General features: G+C 53.2%; 1 protein-coding gene across 2 annotated transcripts in view; it reads left to right on the forward strand.

Annotated features, from left to right (window-relative positions):
• The window catches only part of PWWP2B (PWWP domain containing 2B), a 64662-nt gene that overhangs the window by 18530 nt on the left and 25928 nt on the right, over window positions 1–20204 (forward strand). Inside the window, exon 3 of one of the 2 annotated variants that reach the window (XM_074591856.1) lies at window positions 3917–4896. The exons of the other annotated variant lie outside the window; for it this stretch is intronic. The gene's annotated coding sequence lies outside the window, so the exon portion shown is untranslated. Of the gene's footprint in view, window positions 1–3916; window positions 4897–20204 lie in introns of those variants that run through there. 2 annotated transcript variants of the gene reach the window in all.

Below are 20204 nucleotides of genomic sequence, written 5' to 3' on the forward strand. Positions count from 1 at the left end.
TACTGGTTCAACTTCCTTCATGAATGATGACGTGCTCTATTTTGATTCAAGCCAATAACCTGAGCCTTTTCTTCCTGCAGAAAGCAGCCCTTTCTCAAAGCAGAAAACCCTTGAACCTGATACAGGATTTTTCATAGGGATGCTCAGATGATAGAGTTTAATACTGGAGAACATGGGTGCTGGGCTCTTCATGTCAGCTGGATGCTGATGCCTTGGGAGTTGGGGACGGTTCCAAAGCCCCGTCTGGCGGGTTGGGGATGGGGGTCCCAGCTGCAATCTGGTAACCCACACTCACCCCGCAGGAGGAGAGCATGGGAAGAAAGGACTTTTCCCCGGATCGCTGCCAGCAGTGGCCCCTCTGTCCTTCCCCTTGCATTCCACTGGCGACTCAGGCTGTGAAGCAGGTCCTGCCTTTGGAAGCGCAGTGCTGCGGGAGCCGCCCAGCTGCCTGTCAGAGCCCCCTGGTTTCCCCAGCCCCGACCCTCCTCCCAGGCCTGCAGGAAGATGCAACCACTTGATCCTCCCGAGCTTGAGCCAGGGCTGCCTCGCTGTCCATCCTCCGAGGGGAATGTCTGGAGGAAGACTGATTTGGCGATGCTCAATTACAGCGTGCTGGTAATTGCATTATGATTAGAAAATATTCCTCAAAATAAGCTGCTGGGGTGGAGAAAACGAGCAGGCTTCTCACTGCCATCGCCTCCCAACCTGCCAGGACACACAGGGTAAGGGGGCTTGGGCAATGACGGCAGAAGGGCTGGGGCTCTCCAGAGAAACTGGCTGAAAGAGATGGGTTCTGAACTCCGTCTTGGACTCCAGCGTGTCTCCTGGGCTTCACCTGGAGCTGTCTGTGAGTGTCTGGTGGTGGTGGCGCAGCCCTGGATGCCCAGCAGCACACCAGTACAGGCAGGAACCCTTCCTGCTGCACCTGGAACTCTCATGAAGGCAAAATGTGCAGGGCCCAGGGTGCTCCCCGTGCTGCGGGGGGGTGCTGGGGGTGTCCTGCGCCTGTCTCGCCTGAAGGGTCAAAGCGTGAGTCCCCTGAGAGGGCAGAGCTGGTGGGAGCAGGGTCCCCACGCATCAGCACACGTGGGATGCAGTGATCTCGGAAGATAAATCGGCTTTCTGCACTCTGCTCCAGCTGTTAAAACTGAATTTGTGAATGGCTGTATTTGATCCAAAACTTCATTTTTTTTACTATGAATAAGCACTTGGCTTCAGGAGAGCTTTCTTGGCTTTTCTTTCGACACACAGCTTAGCGCGCAGGCTGCTAGATCATGCCGTTGTCCTGAGTCAGTCAGTCAGTTATGTATTCATCACTCGTGTGTGTCGAGGCTACGGCAATGGCCAGAATGGGGTGTTCAAGCTGCTGCTCTGTCTTGAAGATTTATTTTTTTAACAGAAATCTCTGAAGTTTTCCAACAACAAAGTGAGAGTGTATGCGTGACTGTCTCTGTGTTGCTTCTCTTGAACGCATGTTGAAAGCTCCTGGGTCTGCTCAGGGGTTGCTCAGAACAGACACCCGAGCCTCTGCCCCGAGCTGGGCTGCAGAGCTCCGTGTCCCCAGGCTGGGGACGAGCGCCCATCCTCCCGCCCACAGGCACACAGCGCTCAGCAGGGTGGTGAGGCGTCGACATTTCGAGACGTGGAGCATCAGCTGCTTGAAAGCAGTTTGCCATTTTGCCGGTGGCAGCAACTTTCTGCTGCCAGAGGAGAGAATCCGCGGTCCTTGCCCCCAGGTAATCTCGGGGAACTGCTGCTCTCAGTCTCGTCCCAGTCCCTGCGCCGGGGCAGCCTCTGGCCCAGGCAGGAGCCCTCCCTGGGAGGCGGTTTGGCAGCGTGCTTCTGTCCTGATGCTTCCTTCCTCCAAGTCTGAAAATCACAAAGAATAAAACCAGCCTGAGGGCTTGCTGTTACCTCCTCAACGAGGAAGTGCAGTTTTTCCTGTTTAGACCAAATATTCTCAGTCTGTAATCTGTCTCTAAAGGGTCTACGTTTTGCAAAAATTGTTTGAGGGATATTCTGCCGAGTCCATGGACCTCACTGAGGCTTTGGTAGATGTAAGATAAGAAGTCTGCAAGTGAAGTTGTTGTGTGCTGTTGAAAATCTCGCCATTCATCGGAAGGCAAGTGAATAGATTCTCCTGCAGGATTAAGTATAAATTTATACTCTGTCAATGATAGGTAATAGAGCCTTGTCGTGAGACATTCCAGTTTCTTAGGAGCAGGATGATTCTGCCAAATACTGAAGGTATTTGAAGAAGGTTGTGAAAGGTTGTGAAACCTGCTTGCAGTTCTTCTCTGGAACTTAGACCTTAGGGCAGATGCTTGTGGTGTGTTAACTCAGCTCTTTGGAGTCTCAGCTGCGTGGGCAATACTGAAGGTCGTTCTGGATGCTGACTCGCGGCGAATCGGTGTCACTTTGGTTCCATGCCTGCAGAAGAGGTGCTGCTGCGCTTTCAGCAGCGCTGGAATGTGATAGTCTTCCTGTGTTTGGTGCTGGCGTTCTTGGTTTATTGTGCTCTGTACTTGCAAGTCACCAGCCTCAACTGTGAAGGGGTTTTAAAGGTCTTTGATCTCTCGCTTTGTAGCATTAATCCTGTTTGTCAGGAACACGGACTTGAGCCTGTGTCCTGTGGTTCTGACTGGTCCACGTGAGTTGATTTGACACAGACGTGTGTTGGGGCCTGTCAGACTTTGGAACTGGCTCAAACTGAATTGCCTTTGAAGTGTGGTGCAATGATGCTTTTGCAATTGAAAAGTGTAAGTGTGGATCTCCATGCCATTTTTTCATTCATTTCTGTATCACTGAGTCGTTTCACGTGTCTTCTGGTTTCTCCGCTTGGTCTTGAAGATGAATGGATGCTCCCTTTGAAGTCTTGCAAGGCTTCCACTCTGTAACCTGACTTGCAGGGCCAGCGCAAGTGCCTCTTGCGGGCAGGGGTACAGACGAGGACCTCTGTCTTAGTAGTTTGTTGTTTTGACAGGCACATCCCTCTGCCTTTTCAAGCATCTTTTCAAGCCTGTCACTGCCCTCAGTCTTCATGGCTGGTACCTGGTGAGGTGCCCGCTGACAGCAGCGTGGCATCAAGCCTGGGCAGCCTCCTTACCTCTTGGCAGCTGTGATTTGGAGTGCGTTGTTCTGCACTTCTGAATTCGTAATGAGCATCTCGCCTGCCCTCGTTGCCTGAAGGCTGGTTGGTCGTGCTCTGATGTGTTTGGGTACGGCCACCTTCATACCAGTGCGTGGTCCTTCGAGAGGCGCTGGCTGTCCCAAGGGCTCCGCGGTGCTGCCACCACAAATGCTGCTTCTGCAGCCGGCAAGGAGCAGTGGTCCGGGGAAGGAAGGGGAGCCTGCGGCGGGGGGCCGAGGGGAAAGGGTGTCTGTTCCCTCTGAGGGCAACAGGAGAAGGTGGCGGGGCTGCTCTGCCTCTGCATTAACAGCGGCTGGGGCACTGCAGCAGCAGTCGATGTCTTGAGCAGTTGCAGGTACTTAGGAAAGCTTCTGTACGGCTTGCTCTCAAGGGGAGAATAATCCTGTTTTATAGATTGTGTTTGAAAAGTGGAGGCAGATGTTCTTCACGTGGCTCTCTCCGTAGGGACTCGTGGCAGATTAACCTACAGTAACCCACCCCGAATGGGGACTTAAAAGTCTTTAAGCCAGAGACTGAAGATTTATTATCGTCACTGAAATTCATATCATGTCTATCTTGGAGACAATTCCTACTCTTACTTCGGCTTTGTTAACTTGACGAATTTCTTCCCAAGCTGTAGCTGCTCTGGCTTTGCCTGCCGGGCCGGCTGGGAGCAGGAGAATTCCTGGCTATATTTAGAGGAAACCCAGAGCGTGTGCCTTGCCGCTAATGCCGGTCCCTTCCGTGCCGCCTGCAGTAACCTCTCCCTCTTTCACTTTCTTCAAGGTAACAGAAGATAAGAGCACAGCTGTTCTCCTAGAGCTCTGGTCACGAAGTCTGTAAACACCCTGACACGCTCCCCAGGAGACTCTGGAGGTTGCCGTGCGCATGGCAGGAGGACGAGCTTCCTTGTCAGCTTGCACTGCTTCTCGTCGGGGACAGGTGACAGGCACCGGGACGTGGAGATAGGAGGCTCTTCTGGTGTGAGGCTGGCAGGAAAGTCTTAAGGATATCTTACCCTAGGATGAGAATTTGACAAGTCATACGGCAATGAACTAGGAGAACAGCAAAAACCACAACTTGGAATGTATTTATTACTTAAAAGTTAGCTATTCTTGATAAAATCCCCAAAAATATTGCTGCTGCTTATTTTACTTACAGATTTCACACACTTGTTAATTTTAAAGCTACCAAACTTCTACTCCATACTGTACTCTTGAGAAATGTAATTGGAGCAGGACATGCAATAGAATGAAATCATTGTAGTGTCTTAAGTACCATGGACTCACTTTTGTCTCTATTAAAACTTGGAAAATGTGCAACACAGAACTATGTGGCTATCGTTGCATATGTTAAAAGTTTTTCTTGTCATTTACTGCAGAGCTGAGAGACTCAATGTTGTCAGGTATGTTGTCAGGTACGTGAACAGGCAGTCGGCTGCCAGCTTGGCTGGGCTTGTGTCTCTTGTCACCCGGAAGAGCAGGCAGCGCAGCCTGGCCCGCTCCTGCGGCGTGTGGAGAGGTGGGTCGTCAGCCCAGCAGCTCCCACTGGAGAGTCACTTCACGTTTTGAAGTAACTGTTGTGTTCACACCCGGTCAATGAGTGTAATTTAAGGCCCCTTCAACCCATGCTGTTGGGTAGAAAGGATCTTCATCCTTACATGTGACCAGAAATGATTAGCAGCCTTTAAAAAACAGTGAACAAACAGCCTACAGCTTTGTGCCAAATTTAGAGTATAAATGGTTCACTAACCAAAGTGACCTCTGGACAAGCTTTTGAAACTGTGTCGGTTATTTTTTTTGGGTTTGCATTGGTCTAGCTTTCCCTTGGTTTCCCTCAGTCTAGAAGCATTAATTTGTGGTCATCTGTTGCTTCTGGTGCTGGAGAAAAGAGTTCAGAGTTGTGGCTGGTAGGTAAAATGTTGTCTGCGTGTAGAAGATTACCTTCGAGCTGCAGGATCGTTGCACAGATTCTGCTTCCTGTTTGTTCTTAATCTGTTGCAGCAAACACTGTGATGAACTATTGTCGAATTAGAAGAACGAGCGGATCGGAAAACACACAAGCTCGTGTTTTCCTGGTTCATGCTGGTGCATATTGTGGTCTTCTGAATGTCAGCAAGAGAGGTCAGAGCTTCCCTTTTCTCTGTAACGACACCGAAGTTTAACAAGAGGAGTTCAACACCAAAAACCCCTTCTGCTGAGTCTCAGTAAGAGCATACAATGAGTCAAATGTGTTTCCCTCAAAACAGTTGGAAGACTGTGGTGTAAAACATGCAGGCTAAAAGGCAGTGCTGAAATAGGACATCTGTCTCCCCAGAACCATTTTGGCCACCTCAGCAAACAAATCAATAAGCTTCCTGTTTTCCAAAAATAAGTGCCAAAAGGACAGCAGTGTGTAGCGCAGGGATGTGTTCTGCACCTTGTGTGAAGCCTTTATGAAGCAGTTGTTTACCTGGGCGTCCGCTTTGCCCATCTCCAGACTCCTTGGCCGGCAAAGATGCTCCGGTGCAGTGAGTGTTCCCACTCACGGAGAGAACAGTTCTGCCTTTCTCAGCCCGTCTGTCTGTCTTCAGGAGTTTCTTTGTGAGCTTTTTTCTAGCATCTTCTTGGGCTAGGCCTAGGGCTAGCTGATGGCTGTGTAAGGTAGTTTTTGTGTTGTCTGCTCACACAGGCCTTTATTGTACAAAATCCCTGCCAAAAAGTGTTGCAAAGCTTTTTGGCTGTAGCATTACAGCAGTGAGCTAAAGGGAGTTACAAGCAGCCTTCTGTTCATTTAAAACATTATTTAAGAAAAGGCAAAACAAAAATAACCAACCCCTGACTCCCCCACACTCAGGAAAAGTGCTTGTCTGCCCCTGTCTCGTGAAGGGCTGCTCCCGCCTCGCGTGGAGAGGCTGCTCCGTGGCTGGCGGAGACGCCAAGAACAAGAGGTGAATCCCGGCTGCTCTCCCGAGCAGATGTCCCTCAAGTCCCATGACAAGGCAGAAACATCCTTAAGACCAGACGTCCGGTCTCTGATGGGTGTGAGAGAGAATCCTGGTACCTTGTGCCTGGGGCCACTGCTTTTCTCCCGGCTTGGGACGGGGAAGGTAAGCTCACGTCCAGCCTCCGCCACGCAACGCTGGATGTGGTCCCCAGGATGGAGGTGTTGAAGAGAGGATGTCTCAGAGTTTTTTCCTGTGATCATTTGGCCCTGTAGTAAGACCCCTGGTGCACATAAACGTGTTCTGCCAGATGTTTAACTGTAGAGTGGAAACCTGTCTGTCTTCTGCTAATGCCTGGAGCGTCACTGTCACCTCATGCCCCCAGAGCAGCGGTTGTGCTCCTCAGCGCTGGTGGAGGAGTTCCTGGTATCCATGCGAGAAACCTTCCTGGTCTTCCCTTATGGGTTGCTGTGCCTTGCTGCCTGAGACTCCTCTCCAGTGCAGATGTGAAGGGGAAAATGTCAGGGTTGCCCCTTGCCAGGTCCCATGTCAGCGGTGGGAAGGTTCGAGAACTGGTTCGCGGCCATTTTCCGGCAGGGGGGCTGGGGAGGGACCCCACTCCAGAGGCCTGGAAGGTGGCACGTGCTGGAGTCCTGTGCTTGCCGTTACCCTTGTGATGCCAGGTGTCCGGACACGCGTGTGTCCCCGTTAGCACCAGCCTGCAGGATGAAGCAGACGAGTGGAACATAAGCACTGAGGTGAGTCACTGGATTTTTCCCACTTTACTGAGAACTGCTAGAGAGAGTTTCAGTAAAAACACGGTAACAGAGCAAATAGTGCTTAGGCGGCGTGTGAGGGGACCGGACGCTGGGGTCCTTCTCTGCATCAGTGGCTCGGTGCCAGCAGGGGGTTTGAACACCAGCCCAAAACACCATCTCAACCAAACGCACAACTTTGCGTCTGCACGCGGGAGCTGAAGAAGCTGGCTCGCCTCACCTCGGTGAAAGGATGAGTCTTTGGTTTTGGCAAGGCTTAGAGAAAAAGTCTTGTAGCAAATTGCTTTTTTTGCCTTGGCCATTATGCAGATAAATGAAAAGAATTTTTCAGCAAATGCAAAAGCATAAACCAAGAGCACAGTGATGGTTCATTTCTTAACTGATTTTAAAAAGCTAACGTAGAAGTTTCTAAATGTCATTTTTAATAATGTGAAGTTTGAATGGCTTACTTTAGTCTTTTGTTCTGTCACAGGAAAAGTGCTGTTGGGTTAAAAACTAAATGCAATGTTCAGGAGTAGCAAGTGGTCTTTAGTATCTCTGTGGTAGGTTCTGTGCTGCCCACTGAACGCCGTTCACAGGTTCCTATATGCTGTGAAATTTCACTTTGTTCAATTTTTAAGGTTTCCCTCCTTATACTTTTAAAACTTGTGCCTGGTTTTAGGCAATGGTGGGCCTTTTTCAGTCTATTTCAATTCTTGCTGTAGTAAAGTCTTATTTTAGTCTCCGCTGCTCCGCACTGTGGTTTTGGAGGTTTCCTCCTGAACCCTACAGCTGTGCTTCAGCTCACACAGCTGATTTCCGAAATGCAAGCCCTGCAGAATCCGAGGATGGTTTCAGTGGGGGGGTCAGTATTTTATTCTGACATTATTCAAACCAGTACTAAACCTATCAGTATTTTTTGTAATAAGGCATTTTGCTAACATAATTGATAGATTTTGTGTGCATAACCCACATACCGTGTGCTGGGCCTCACGTCTGACATGCCTCCCCAGCTTTCCTGGAGCGCCTTTAGGGCCTGGAAGGGGCTGGAAGGTCTCCCCGGAGCCTTCTCTTCTCCAGGCTGAACCCCCCCAGCTCTCTCAGCCTGTCCTCCCAGCAGAGGGGCTCCAGCCCTCCCAGCATCTCTGGGGCCCTTGGGGCCGGGCAGCACTGGGGAGGGGGCAAGCAGGGAGCCGCAGTCCCTGCCCGGCTGGCCTGCTTAATTACCTTGGTTTGCACTAATCACTTTGGCCGTACAGCTGTACGGTCAGGTGGGTGTCCCTGCGGCGGGTGCCCCTGCGGTGGGTGCCTCCGTCCCTGGTGTCCTGTGAGGAGCACCACATAGACAGAGGTGACCGCGGTGCCCAGGCGCGGCGTGCCGCCCCGAGCGCAGGGTCCCTTGTGGGCCGGGTTAGCTGAGGGGAAGGATTTTTTGCTGAGCTAGTGTTGGGATTGTGGCTCTTAAGGATGCGCTATTTTAATAACCTTTTGTTCTGTGCTAATAAAGCATCTGAGTGACTTGCAGAATAAAAAACCACATGGTTTTAATTCCATCAGGGATCCTCAGGCATAGATGAGATTTCTACCGGTCGCTTTATTGTGGCTGGTAGTTAGCATAGCGCCCGTTTCACGCCGGTAAGGGCTGGCAGAGCTGCCGGAGCTGTCGTACCCTCTCAGCGGCGCAGGCAGGCTGCTGCCGGGGCTGTGCCGGGGCTGATGGCAGCAGCGGGGCTGCCGTCCCGGCCCAGACTCGCCTCGGGACCCTCGCTCTGTGGGTCCTGCTGTGCTCCCCGCGTACAACAAATCCCTGCCAAGCACCGGTGCTGGTGGCAGCAGGGGTGAAGGGCAGCCTGGGATGATGGTGGCAAAACATCGCAGCACCTGCTTCTGTCTAAATAGCATCCGTGATGTTTTCCTAAAGCTTCTCCTTTTGTCTCTCTCCAAGTTTCACGCTTTTCTGTTCTCCCTTCTCCGTTCGGGCACTCCCCGGGTGTCTGGCCCCTGGTGGGGCAGGGGGAGCTGAGCTGTTGCCGGGGGGCTCCAGCCGGGGCAGGAGTGGCTCGTCCCGGCTGACAGGCATTGCGGAGAACCAGCCCCGGGCACCTGCCCCTCCGGCCACGCTCCAGCCAGCCTCGTTAAAAGGGAAGCTTGTTTTAATCCAATCAAACGTCTGTCTTCTATGGAAAATATTTTCTTTCCCCTAAACTAAATTTTTTTTTTTTGAAGCGCATATTATAAAACATGAAGTCGGGCAAGTTGTTTTCAAAACCAATCTCTCAGGACAAACACATATATTGTAAGCTGTTTTTCATTACACACCAAAACCTGAAGCATTTGGCTTTGATAACCGAAGCCTAATGTGGCTTGAAACAGAATACAGTTGAAATGGAGAATCCTAAGTGCAGCCGAACAGAATATGGAGCAACCCCCACCGATGTGCTTGGCGGGAGGAAGGGGGGGTTTGATTTGATTTGCTGAAAATCCTTGATGGGGGTGGTGTGACACTGGAGGTGTGTGAGGATGAAGCGCTGGCCCCGCGGGGTGTGGGTGTCCATGTTGGAGGGGGCGCGGGGCCCTGCCATGCCGGGGCTGGGGCGGCTGCGCAGGGATCAGCCCCCCATCACCAGCCCCCCCGTGCCGGGCAGTGGGTTTCCCACCACCCAGCCCAGAGAGGGGAAACAATTTGGGGCCAAATCCCCTGAAATGCAGCATCATTCCTGCATGCTTATGGCACCCATTCATCCATCCCAGTTGTGGCTGCCCCATCCCTGGAGGGGTTCAAGGCCAGGTTGGACGGGGCTTGGAGCAACCTGGGCTGGTGGGAGGTGTCCCTGCCCAGGGCAGGGCGTGCCACTGGGTGGGCTTCAAGGTCCCTTCCCACCCAAACCGTTCCGTGATTCCATGATGACAGTAACACCAGGTTGCTCAGCCAATGTGTAATGGCTGCAGAGAGGTGAAGGTGGTTCTGGTGCTGGTGGAGAAGCTCGGGCAGGACAGCAGCAGGGCCTTTGTGGGGAGAGCGGAGGGGACGGGCAGGGGGATGGCGGCCCCACAGGGGCTGGGGGGTGTCCCAGCCCTGCAGTCCCAACCAAGCACCTGGGACCTGGTTCCTGAGCACATTTTTGCTCCGGGACTGAAATTTGGCCTTGTTCTGCGTCGTATGGCTGGTGTGGGGGTGGGGATCCTTTCTGCTGTGACTCTGTTTATGACTTTCCTCCACCCCATCATTTTGCTCAACACCACCGTTTGCAGAAGCCTGTAATGATTCTGCATGGTTTTAATTTGCGTATGGGTGTGAGCTAATGAGCGGTTTGAAATCAGGCTTTGCTGGTTGGTGCGTTGTCATGGCGTGCTCGGGCTCGGCCGGACCCTCTCCCGCTCGGCACCGTGGCTTCGCCGCGCCGGGAGCCATGGCTTCGCCGCAGAACCTCCCGGGCACGGTCCCACGCTCCTGCGAGTCGTCACAGATGCAGTTACAAGGGCATCATGGGCACAAACATCACAGGCACACATCAATGAGTTTTAAATAAGAATCCTCCTGTTGCTGTAGCCTCTCCAAACTGTATTTATTTATAATTTCCACAGCTTAAACTCTGTTGCTAAAGAAAAATTGAATTTTCCCAGCGGCACGGAGGCTTGTCTGATGAGTCACTGCACTTCATTAGCTAATCTTAGATCTGCTGTGAATTACTCAGTGGCTGCTGATACAAAGTGGGCTGAGAAAATGCTCGTTTGGAGTGGATAATTTTAGAATTTGGGTCTCTTCCCTGGCAGGGGAGGGTGCGATTGTGGGGTTCAGAGCCGCTTGTGTAGGTGCGTGCTGCTCCCCTGAGCGTATCCTAAAGCATGAAGACAAACTGAGGAGCCTGTGTGGCTTCCTTGAGTTACATCCATGTGTTAATTCCAGTTATGTGAAGATGCTTTTAAATTCAGGAATAACTCGGTGTAAGTAAGTATGTATTGAATTAGATGGATTATGCAGTTGGGGTAATGGCCCAAGTGAGAGGGGGCTGGGGAGAACAGGGTTTATATTAGCAACACTAAGTGTTAAAATCTGTAATGGGGGAGCAAAAAAGTGGGGATTTGGGGGTTTTTTTCAGCTTTTACTCCACAGATGATGATGTTTTCTTCTGAAGTCCCTCAAAAGGTGACTGAGAAAGTGAGATAATACATGTTCTCTGTGAAACACCTGTGTTCCCACTGGAAAATGTGAAAGGATTGCAAACCCAAAAAACCTGGAAGGCGCCTGGCCAGAAACACGTCCGTCCTGCGTCCCTGGCACAGCCGGTTTTCCATCACCAGCGCTCCGGCTGCTGCGGGGCGATGCCCCTGGGCAGCTGCTGAATGCCAGGACCGTGCACTCTGCTGCCCGTGGGGCGCTCTGTGAATGATTGAATCATGGAATGGTTTGGGTTGAAGGGACCTTTAAAAATCATCTAGTCCAACCCCCCTGCCCTGGGCAGGGACACCTCCCACCAGCCCAGGTTGCTCCAAGCCCCGTCCAACCTGGCCTTGAACCCCTCCAGGGATGGGGCAGCCACAGCTGCTCTGGGCAACCTGGGCCAGGGGCTCACTGCCCTCAGCGTAAGACATTTCCTCCTTATATCTAGGCTAAATCTTCCCTCTTTTAGTTTAAAGCCATTCCCCCTTGTACTATCACAGCAGGCCCTGCTAAAAAGTCTGTCCCCAGCTTTCCCGGAGCCCCTTTAGGGACTGGAAGGGGCTCTAAGGTCTCCCCGGAGCCTTCTCTTCTCCAGGCGGAACTGATGAAGTTTATTGTAATATACAGGACATTTTTTCTCCCTGGTGCTAGACATTGTCAGCTGCTAATAAATGCTGCCTGGCTCAGCCCCGGTGGTTTGTCCCTGACATATGAAACACTTCTTGGTATGATAATTGCAGCAATTTCAAGAAATAGGAGTAGGGGACTGGACAGGAATTGCCTTGGGAAACATCTGTTTCACCTTTCTATCTATGACGTCTTTCTGAAAAAATCTTTTAAATTAAAAAAAAAAAAAAAATTGTTCAATGTAATACAGTCCCTGGAGTGGCTTACAAATGGCTGTAAAACCTACAGTAACGCAAGTTCACCCTTACAAATTGATACCCAGTGGGAAGAAAACTCCACGGGCTGCATCTGCAAGCCTCTCCTCCCAGAGAATCCACGTGTAACGCCAGTTTTTGAGTTTCTTTTCTCTGACGCTGCCTTTCCCTGCAGTTGGGTTTGTGCCGCTGCGGTGTACCCGGCTGCAGGGCCGTGCGAGGGCTGTGCAGGTCGAGGAACACGCCGAGCACTGTGCCAGCGGCTCTTCTGCACCAGGGCGATGCTGTAGACGACAAGATGGGTGTTGGGGTGGCCCCTGAGGTCCAGACTAACGTGAAAGCCCTTTGGTAGCAAACATCTGGTCCCGGATGGTTGTGGCAGGACAAAGGCTGTCAGGAAAAGCAGGGCATTTGGCTGCTTTGTGCCGGTCAAATCCGTGCCGGTCAGTGTGCTGGCAGCCTGTGGGCAGACCCTGCGGCAGCGCCGCCTGGACGGGGACTGGCACGGAGTATTGTCCCTCCACTGCCCGTCCCCTGCAGAGCTCGGAGCGGTGACCCAGACAGCGTGAGACCTGTCCCTCTCCCTGTCAGGCTGTCCCCAGCAGTGGTCCCTGGCCGGGAGGTGATGGGGGGCATGCTGACTGCTCCCACGGCCCCCGAGGCAGTGAAATTGGGAGCATGGCTAGAGCTGGTGGGTGATGGCAGAGCCACTGGTGGGTCATGCCCACTGGTCTTGGGGGGCTGGATGGGGCTGGGGAAGGGTGGTGTTTGCAGTTGGTGTGGGATGGGGAACAGGTTATGTGTCAGGTGGAGCCGTGTTCCTCCCGACAGCCTGGGGAGCGGGCAGGGGGTGACGCCCCCCTGGCAATCCGAGGCAGCAGTACGCCGAGCCACGCTCAGGCCGCCTGAGTGCCGCTGGGAATGGGGTCTGTTGCTGGGGGAGAGAAAAGTCTGGGTTTGGTGCCAGGCTGCAGAAGCTTTGGTACGTTCAGAGACTTGAAACACACGACGCCCCCAAGAGAAGGCTGTTTGCTGGGGGGGAAAGGCCTGACTCAGCCCCTGCTCTGCTCTGCCCGCAGGCTGCGGCTGGCTCTGCAGCAGCATGCCGCGCCAGCCAGACGCCGCACAGAATTGTCCAAAAGAGCTGAATCCAGCTCCATGTGGCGCAGTGACGAGGGGCAGTGAGACACGGAACCCCAGTCCCTGCGAGGGGACAGCCATCCTGCCGCGGCCGCAGAGCTGAACACCTAACGCGGAGAAAACCAGCAGCTCGTTGACACGAGAACTGGTGTCTCCTCCTCTGGAGGAAAGCTAATGCTTGCTCAGTTTAATTAAACCTGCTCTCTAATTTCGTTAGCTTTGCTGTTTGCTGTGCCTGGTCCCAATCCCACCTTCTCAGAGGGGTCTGTGACAGGGTCCTGCTGCTGCTCTCACCAGGGGCAGCTGCATGCCTAAATTTAATTCAGCCTTATTTCAAGGTTAAACCATCCCATCACAGACGTTAATTATCAGCTGTAATTGATGTTTCCCCCCTCCCATTACAGGTAATGGGGATTAGTTATGATCAGCCAATTATGATCAGTTGCTTGCACAACAGCGATGGCTATGGCATGCTCTTTTTTGGGTAGGATCATTAGCGTTTCCTTTATTATGAACCACTGACGTCTCTCTGGGAAGCGTGGAAAAGCATTCTGTTTAGAAAAGCATTTTTTGTGCAGGGCTTTGGGTTTTTCCCTTTGCTACAAGTCAGCAAACAAAAACTGTTGTTTACCAGGGCTGCCCGTACGCATCAGCTGTTGCTGCAGGAGGGAACGAGTGGCCGTGGCCAGAAGTTGGGAATTCCATCCTTTGGGGATTTATGGGTACAATAATCATTCATTTTAGAAGTACTTTGCTGCAGAAGAAAAATCCAGACACGTTTCACCCTGAAGTAGGTCACCCAGGCTTCTGTTCCTGAGGGTCTCGGTTGAAGCACAACCTGGAAGATGCTGCTGGGAGGTGGTGCCGGGGCAGTCGCCATAGAACCCGTATCCCCTCTCCAGCGCAGATAAACCTCCCAACCCTCTCACCCACTCTCCAGTGTGACAGGGAGAAACCGTAACGGCTGAAGGACGGAGGGGAGCCCAGTGAGGAGGGACGCAGCTTCCTAGGGACGAAGTATGGGCTGGAAAGTTAAGCAGCCGACTGTACCAGCAAGGGGAAGGGCTGTCGACCTGTGGTAACCAACGGTCTGGAGAAACCGAAAATAAAGCGAAGTGAGGTCATGCAGCGGGAACAAAATAAGAAACACATTCCTGTCCAATTGTGTTGTTTTCCTGTCTAGAAAATATGTTCTTGATGCTCACATCCGCTATTCGGGCTGGAAGGAGCGGTGTCTGCAGTGCCAGTGAAGGTCCCGGCCGTGCCCTCAGTGCTGGCGCTGGTGCGACGCCTCGGCACGGCACTGGCAGGGAGCTCGGTGCCAGGGACCAGAGAGCCCAAGGCAACTGCGGTGGGGCCGTGTTGCTCTCACACCTACGGCAAAGCGCTGCCAAACTTTGTAAAGGATCTCTTAATAAATTACTTGTCCCTATGAGACTGGAAAGCAATTCTGCAGTCTTGCAAAAATCATATTAACGTCTACTGTAGCAACTTACCACTCATCTCACTCAATTGACTTAAGATACAGCACTGGATAATCGAATCACTAATGCACTGCTGCAGAAATGCTTAAAGAAGAAGAAAGTGCCACTTATGTCAATAAGCATTTTTTTTGCAGCAGAGCTTAAAGGCCAGACAAACATAGGGAGCCTGTTATTCCAGTAATTCCCATCTTGTACTTAAAGGAGATAAATGAATTGCTCATCTACTAGAAATCTGGGATTTCAGGCATTTTGTTTTGGCTTTTTAATTGCATTTGTTAGGTCTTGCTAACTTAATTGCCAGCACCAGCAATAACTTCATCGCAGTTGTTTGCAATTATCTTGGGCAGAGCATTCCAGCTGGGGCTGGCTCCAATGCGCCAGCCCCAAGGAAGCCCCCACACCGGCGTGTTGCAGGGCAGTTGGACACTTTCGGTTCGACATCCAACATAAAGGCAAAGCTGGCCCCTTGGTGACTTCCCCAGGGGCTTCCCTACGTGCCCCGCTCTCAGTACCTTCCCAGGCGGCACCCGCGAATCGGCCTCGCGCGGCAGCCTCGGGAAGGGGCCGGGGGAGCCAGGTTTATTCTTCTCATGGTGACGTTCAGCTCCTGACCCCGTGGGACCGATACTCGGCATGCGGCCAGGGGAGAAGCGACGTTTTGCCTTTTCATGGAGGTTGTGGGTTCTCGTGCCTGACGCAATGTGGGTGCAGCAGCCCAGGGATGGCGGGAGGCTTCGTCGCTGCGTTTTTCTCAGCCTGGGTGACAGCGGTGTGACTGGGGGGCCTTTCGCCTTGCTGTGCCCAACGTACAAGCCCAGGCCAGGATCCATGGTGCTACTGTTGCTTTTCTGCTGATAATTATAAATATATTTATTGGGCAGCTATTTGTAATAGGGTTAAGGCTCCTTATGTAATTGGGACAGCAGACTTGAAGGCAGAACAGCAAATTGATGCATTATACTGAAGACCTTTTGAAATAAATCAAGTTCTGAGGCCCAGCCTCTCGGAAGAGCCCCTCAGAAGCTGAGGGACAGGCCCGTCTCCGCGCGGGGTGCGCCAGGCTGGCCGCAGGAGGAGACGCCTCGCTCACAGGGCCTGCGATGGGGCCTTTGCTTTTCTAGTTTGAACAAACACAAAGCCGTTAGAGATGGAGGCCAAACCCTGGAATGGCTCAGATTCTGTTCCCCCACACCTTTCATAGAATCACAGAAGGGTTTAGGTGGGAAGGGACCTTAGAGCTCATCCACGGCCCCAGTCCCAGCGGCCGTGCCGCAGTGCGGCAGGGCTGGCGTTCACCCTGCTCCCGGGGAGAGGCCCATGGCGGGGCCCGGCTGTGCGAGCTGTGTCAGACCCACACCGCCATCCCCGCTCCTGGGGAGAGGCCCATGGCGGGGCCCGGCTGTGCGAGCTGTGTCAGACCCACACCGCCATCCGCCATCCCCACTCCCAGCCCACACCACTCCAAACGGGCACAGAATTCAGTTCCCTCAAGTAACTTAAAAGTAAAAGCGAATAACCCTTGTCCCTTAAAACATAACCCTAGCCTAAACAACTACAGGAATCTCCTGAATTAAAACATTTGTTAAACAGTTTTTAAAATGTTTTAATTTTGACTACTGTGGAAAAACTAAGTGATTTAAAAAAAAAAAAAAAGGCAGTAAAAGGCCATTAAGAAGAGTCAGGATCACCAACCCCAAACAATGGCAAGGCACCCATGAGCCTCCCCGGAATTTAAAAACAAAGAAGTGGTTTTGCTTCTTTGTCATGTGGGTTTGGAGCCTTGACTCATTTTAGATGCTGAGATTTTCTTTTGGATGTCTGAGGGCTATAAATCTTTCCTGAAGGCAGTCACCTGCGGGCTGGATATCTCAGTCCCGGGAGATTTAAGAGGAGGAGGCTGGAGTGCAGGGAACTGGAGGGACCAGCGATGGGGCCAGCGAGGAGCGGGCACCCCTCTGTTATGTAGTGTTTCAGCAGCTGGGGGATGTGTCTTGCGGGGGGAGTGTCCCTGTGCCCGGGGCTCCTTCCCGCCCCGCTGCCCACGCCGGGCTGCACAGGCTTTTTTAGGATGTTGCATGGAGAACTGCCAGCTGCCTTCTCCTGGGAAGCTAAAGGGGGTTCAAGGGTTGATTCCGGCGCTGGATTCTGCGCCCAGTGGCTCCGTCCCAGCTCCTAATGGAACTGTGGGTGCTGCCGGCCCTGCCTCGCTGCTGGGAGCTGCCGGGAGGCGAAACGTCCTGCGGAGCTGCCACCCCGCAGTTCCAGCACAGCCATCCTCCACTCTGCTGCCGACAGACGAGTGAGCTTAAAAACCACTAGCTTGTGGGATTTGTTGGTTAAATAAAATGTATTTGGCTTTTATGTGGCCTTTGATTTTCCCTTTGATGGTCTTGAGTCTCTTTTCCTTCTCAGATATGAAGATTAGAAGCTAACGTGTCTTTTTGAGGCAGGCATTTTTGCTAGATGGTTGTGCTCTGGGTGCTGAGACTGAGGGGAAAAATTTGGTAAGATGTTGAAATTCTGAGCATTAGCAACAGTAGGTTTGTTCTCCTCATGACCATGTTTTGAGGGTCGAGCACACGCAACACAGAAATAACCTACGCTGCGAAACCCCTGTCTGCATTTGCTGTTAGAGCTTCCCTGTTTGCAGGGGGGACGTTCTGCAGAGCGCCGCGGTGGCTTCTCACTGCTCCTCTGGTGGTTTTCTTGGTGATACCTAAGCAATGGCACCAACAAGCCCCTCTTACCGCAGGGCTGTGGATGGGACGTGACACAGTAGGGAGTGGGGGTCAGTTCACTGCTGTCGGTCCGCGCGTGAGCAGTCAGCCCGCGGCTGGGGAAAACTGACACTTCCTCCCTAGAGGGTATTAGATGGAGAACTAAATTTAGACGCTGTTGCTTGGTGAGCACGGTAAATGGCCGGCTGTAAGCTGCTGCTCCACGTGCACCCCAGTCCCCATCCCTCTGCGGGGTGGCTCCCGCATGCGGATGGGGATGGGAACGGCAGCCAGCGGTGGGGAAACACTGCTGGAAGCCATCCGTGGGTAAGGAGAGCAGGAGCACATATGGAGTTTCCATAAATCACAGGTTTTTAAGTCACAGTTCCTGAAAAGAACAGTCGTCTTCAATAAATCACTAGAAGAAATGAGGTGGGAGCATTCTGCCTCCCGGCGCAGGGCGGCTGCCAAGCTGTCCCCGATGTCAGCCTCGCACATGGTTATCGGCCGTGATTCATGGGTGCCTCGAGGGCAGCAGCTTCAGAGCGGGCAGGGATGGCATGGAGACTTGTGGATTTCAGGGGGGTTTTCCAGTAGCCTGGAACTAAACAGACCTGTAGTTTCAGGAGCTAAAAATCGAGGCTGTGGCTGTAAGCTTTACCTTAGTCACAAAACTTTTGGACGGATGTCACAATCAAAAAACTTTGTTGCCCTGAGCAAAATGTTCCCTGCCTTTCCTCTTGGGCTTCTGTTTCTGTTTTGCCCCATTTGTTTCCCCCGCTTCCTCCCCCACTGGATGGCAGTGGGTGGCTGCCTGCAGGCTGCCTCCTATGCAGGGCGACGTGGCAGCTGGCGCGTCCCAAAGGCCTGTCCCCGGCAGAGGACCGCCAGTGGAAGCTGGTCTGCAGGTCTGCCCGCGCACAGTGTCTCCTGGCCGCGCTCTGGCAGCACACCCTGGACCCCGGGCGCCCCATGGGCTGCAGCACAGGTGGCCACTGGATGGAAAGGCTGATCTTGGCTGGAGCTGGTGTGGGGTTCGTAAATCAAACAGTAAGGCGGCTCGGCTGAAGCACACACAAAGTCTGGTTTTGTGACCAGGTTGTCTTTTATCTTTGCTCTCTGGACATGAGGCCCCCGCTGCAGCCAGCAGTGCTGGGGGGCCGTGGTGTGGCTCCCTGCAATAATTTGTGTACCATATCTCTAGATGAATGCCCCAAAATACTGATGGAACTGCACTGTCGGCGATGGAGTCAGTGACCACAGGTGGTGTAGGTTAATGCAAAGGCGTCATAGAATCATGGAATCCTGGAACGGTTTGGGTGGGAAGGGACCTTAAAGCCCACCCAGTGGCACCCCCTGCCCTGGGCAGGGACACCTCCCACCAGCCCAGGTTGCTCCAAGCCCCGTCCAACCTGGCCTTGAACCCCTCCAGGGATGGGGCAGCCACAGCTGCTCTGGGCCACCTGGGCCAGGGGCTCACCACCCTCACAGCAAAGAATTTCTTCCTGATACCTCATCTACATCTCCCCTCTTTCAGTGTAAAACTCTTCCCCCCCATCTTATCACTACACTCCCTGATCAGGAGTCACTCCCCATCTCTCCTGTAGGACACTTTAGGTACTGGAAGGCTGCTATAAGGTCTCCCTGGAGAGACCTCTTCTAGCTCCTGCCCACCTCGGGATTGCCCTGACTGTAATTAGGTGGGGCGTGCTGACGAGCTAGGCAGATTAGAGGCACATAAGCTGCTGGCAGGACATCCTTCATGAGGTGCCTTGATTGGAAATCCTCTTGCTCTGGTATAATATGGCTTTGTGAGCTCCCATGGGCTCCTCGGAGACCCGCCGAGGGAGCTCCGCAAACAAGCGATGGGGATGGCCCGGGGATTTGTACCTGGGACAATCCCAGGTGTTACTCTGCAGTTTACTGGGGCTTGGTCTTTGCTTCACTTTAGAAGTTTCTCTTGGTTTTATCTTGCTGTAAGTACTTCGTGTCCCTGCTCGTGGCAATCAGTGGAAAACAAGTCAATGAACAGGCAGGCTCCGGAGGCCGCAGGCAGGCAGAGCGCTTCTTGCCCTGCATGTCTCCTGTGTGCGGCCGGCGGGGTGAGATCCCCGTGGCTGGTGGCACTGCCGGTGCTGGCACGGTGCAGGGAGATGGCCAGCAGAGCCGGGCAGGAGACACGGGGCGGGGGGTTCTCCCGGGAATGCCCATGTTGTCTCCACAGCTCCATGGGGCGTCCGCCCCGTGTCCCTTACACAGCATCCCGGGGTGCTCGGCACATCCCAGGCAGGTCAGCATTGCCCTGCAGCCACGTGCGGCAGCTGGGGCACACGCGCTCGCTAATGAGCTCTGGTAGCAGTGTTTAATGAGCACATAGTTACTGGGCTGAATGTAGGTGAGAAATTAGCTATTCGTGGGGTTTACAAACGGGCAGCGTGACAGAAGAGCAATTCCGAGCAGCTTGGCACAGCTCATGGTACCGGCACTACCGTGCACTGGCTGCAGGGCCGTCCCCCCGAGCAGGAGTGTGGAGGAGAGCCAGGTTTGCTGATGCTGGCCCTGGTTTTCAGCCTGAATGCTAAAGAAATGAGTGTGGTTTTTCTGATCAGCTGCAGCTGGCCATCCGTTGCATGTCCGTGTGACACCCTGGTAGCCGGTTCTTTGGGCACTAAATTCTTCTCTCCCATCAGGGGGTGATGGTTGGTGGCACCCCGGGACATGTGCATGCTTTCAAACTGTGCCTGAGGCCCATGGGGCCACACACGAGGATAGAGTGGCTATGCTCGTGCTCAGGCCTGCAGCGGCCACGCTCGTGCTCAGCCCACGGCCGCACTGCCTTGCAGGGGTGCAGGAGGCTCCGCTGAGTCAGCCCGAGGTGCAGCACCAGGACCTCACCGCTCCCGGAGCAATCAGACCTCACCCTGATAGGGAGCAGAGTGCCGCTCCCTCTGCCTTTAACCTCTTCAGGTACCGCAGAGACACGGGCAGCTCTCATCGCCCTGAGCTGAGCGA

Source organism: Larus michahellis, chromosome 6 (assembly GCF_964199755.1).
Source record: "Larus michahellis chromosome 6, bLarMic1.1, whole genome shotgun sequence".
In the NCBI taxonomy this organism is placed as follows: domain Eukaryota; kingdom Metazoa; phylum Chordata; class Aves; order Charadriiformes; family Laridae; genus Larus; species Larus michahellis.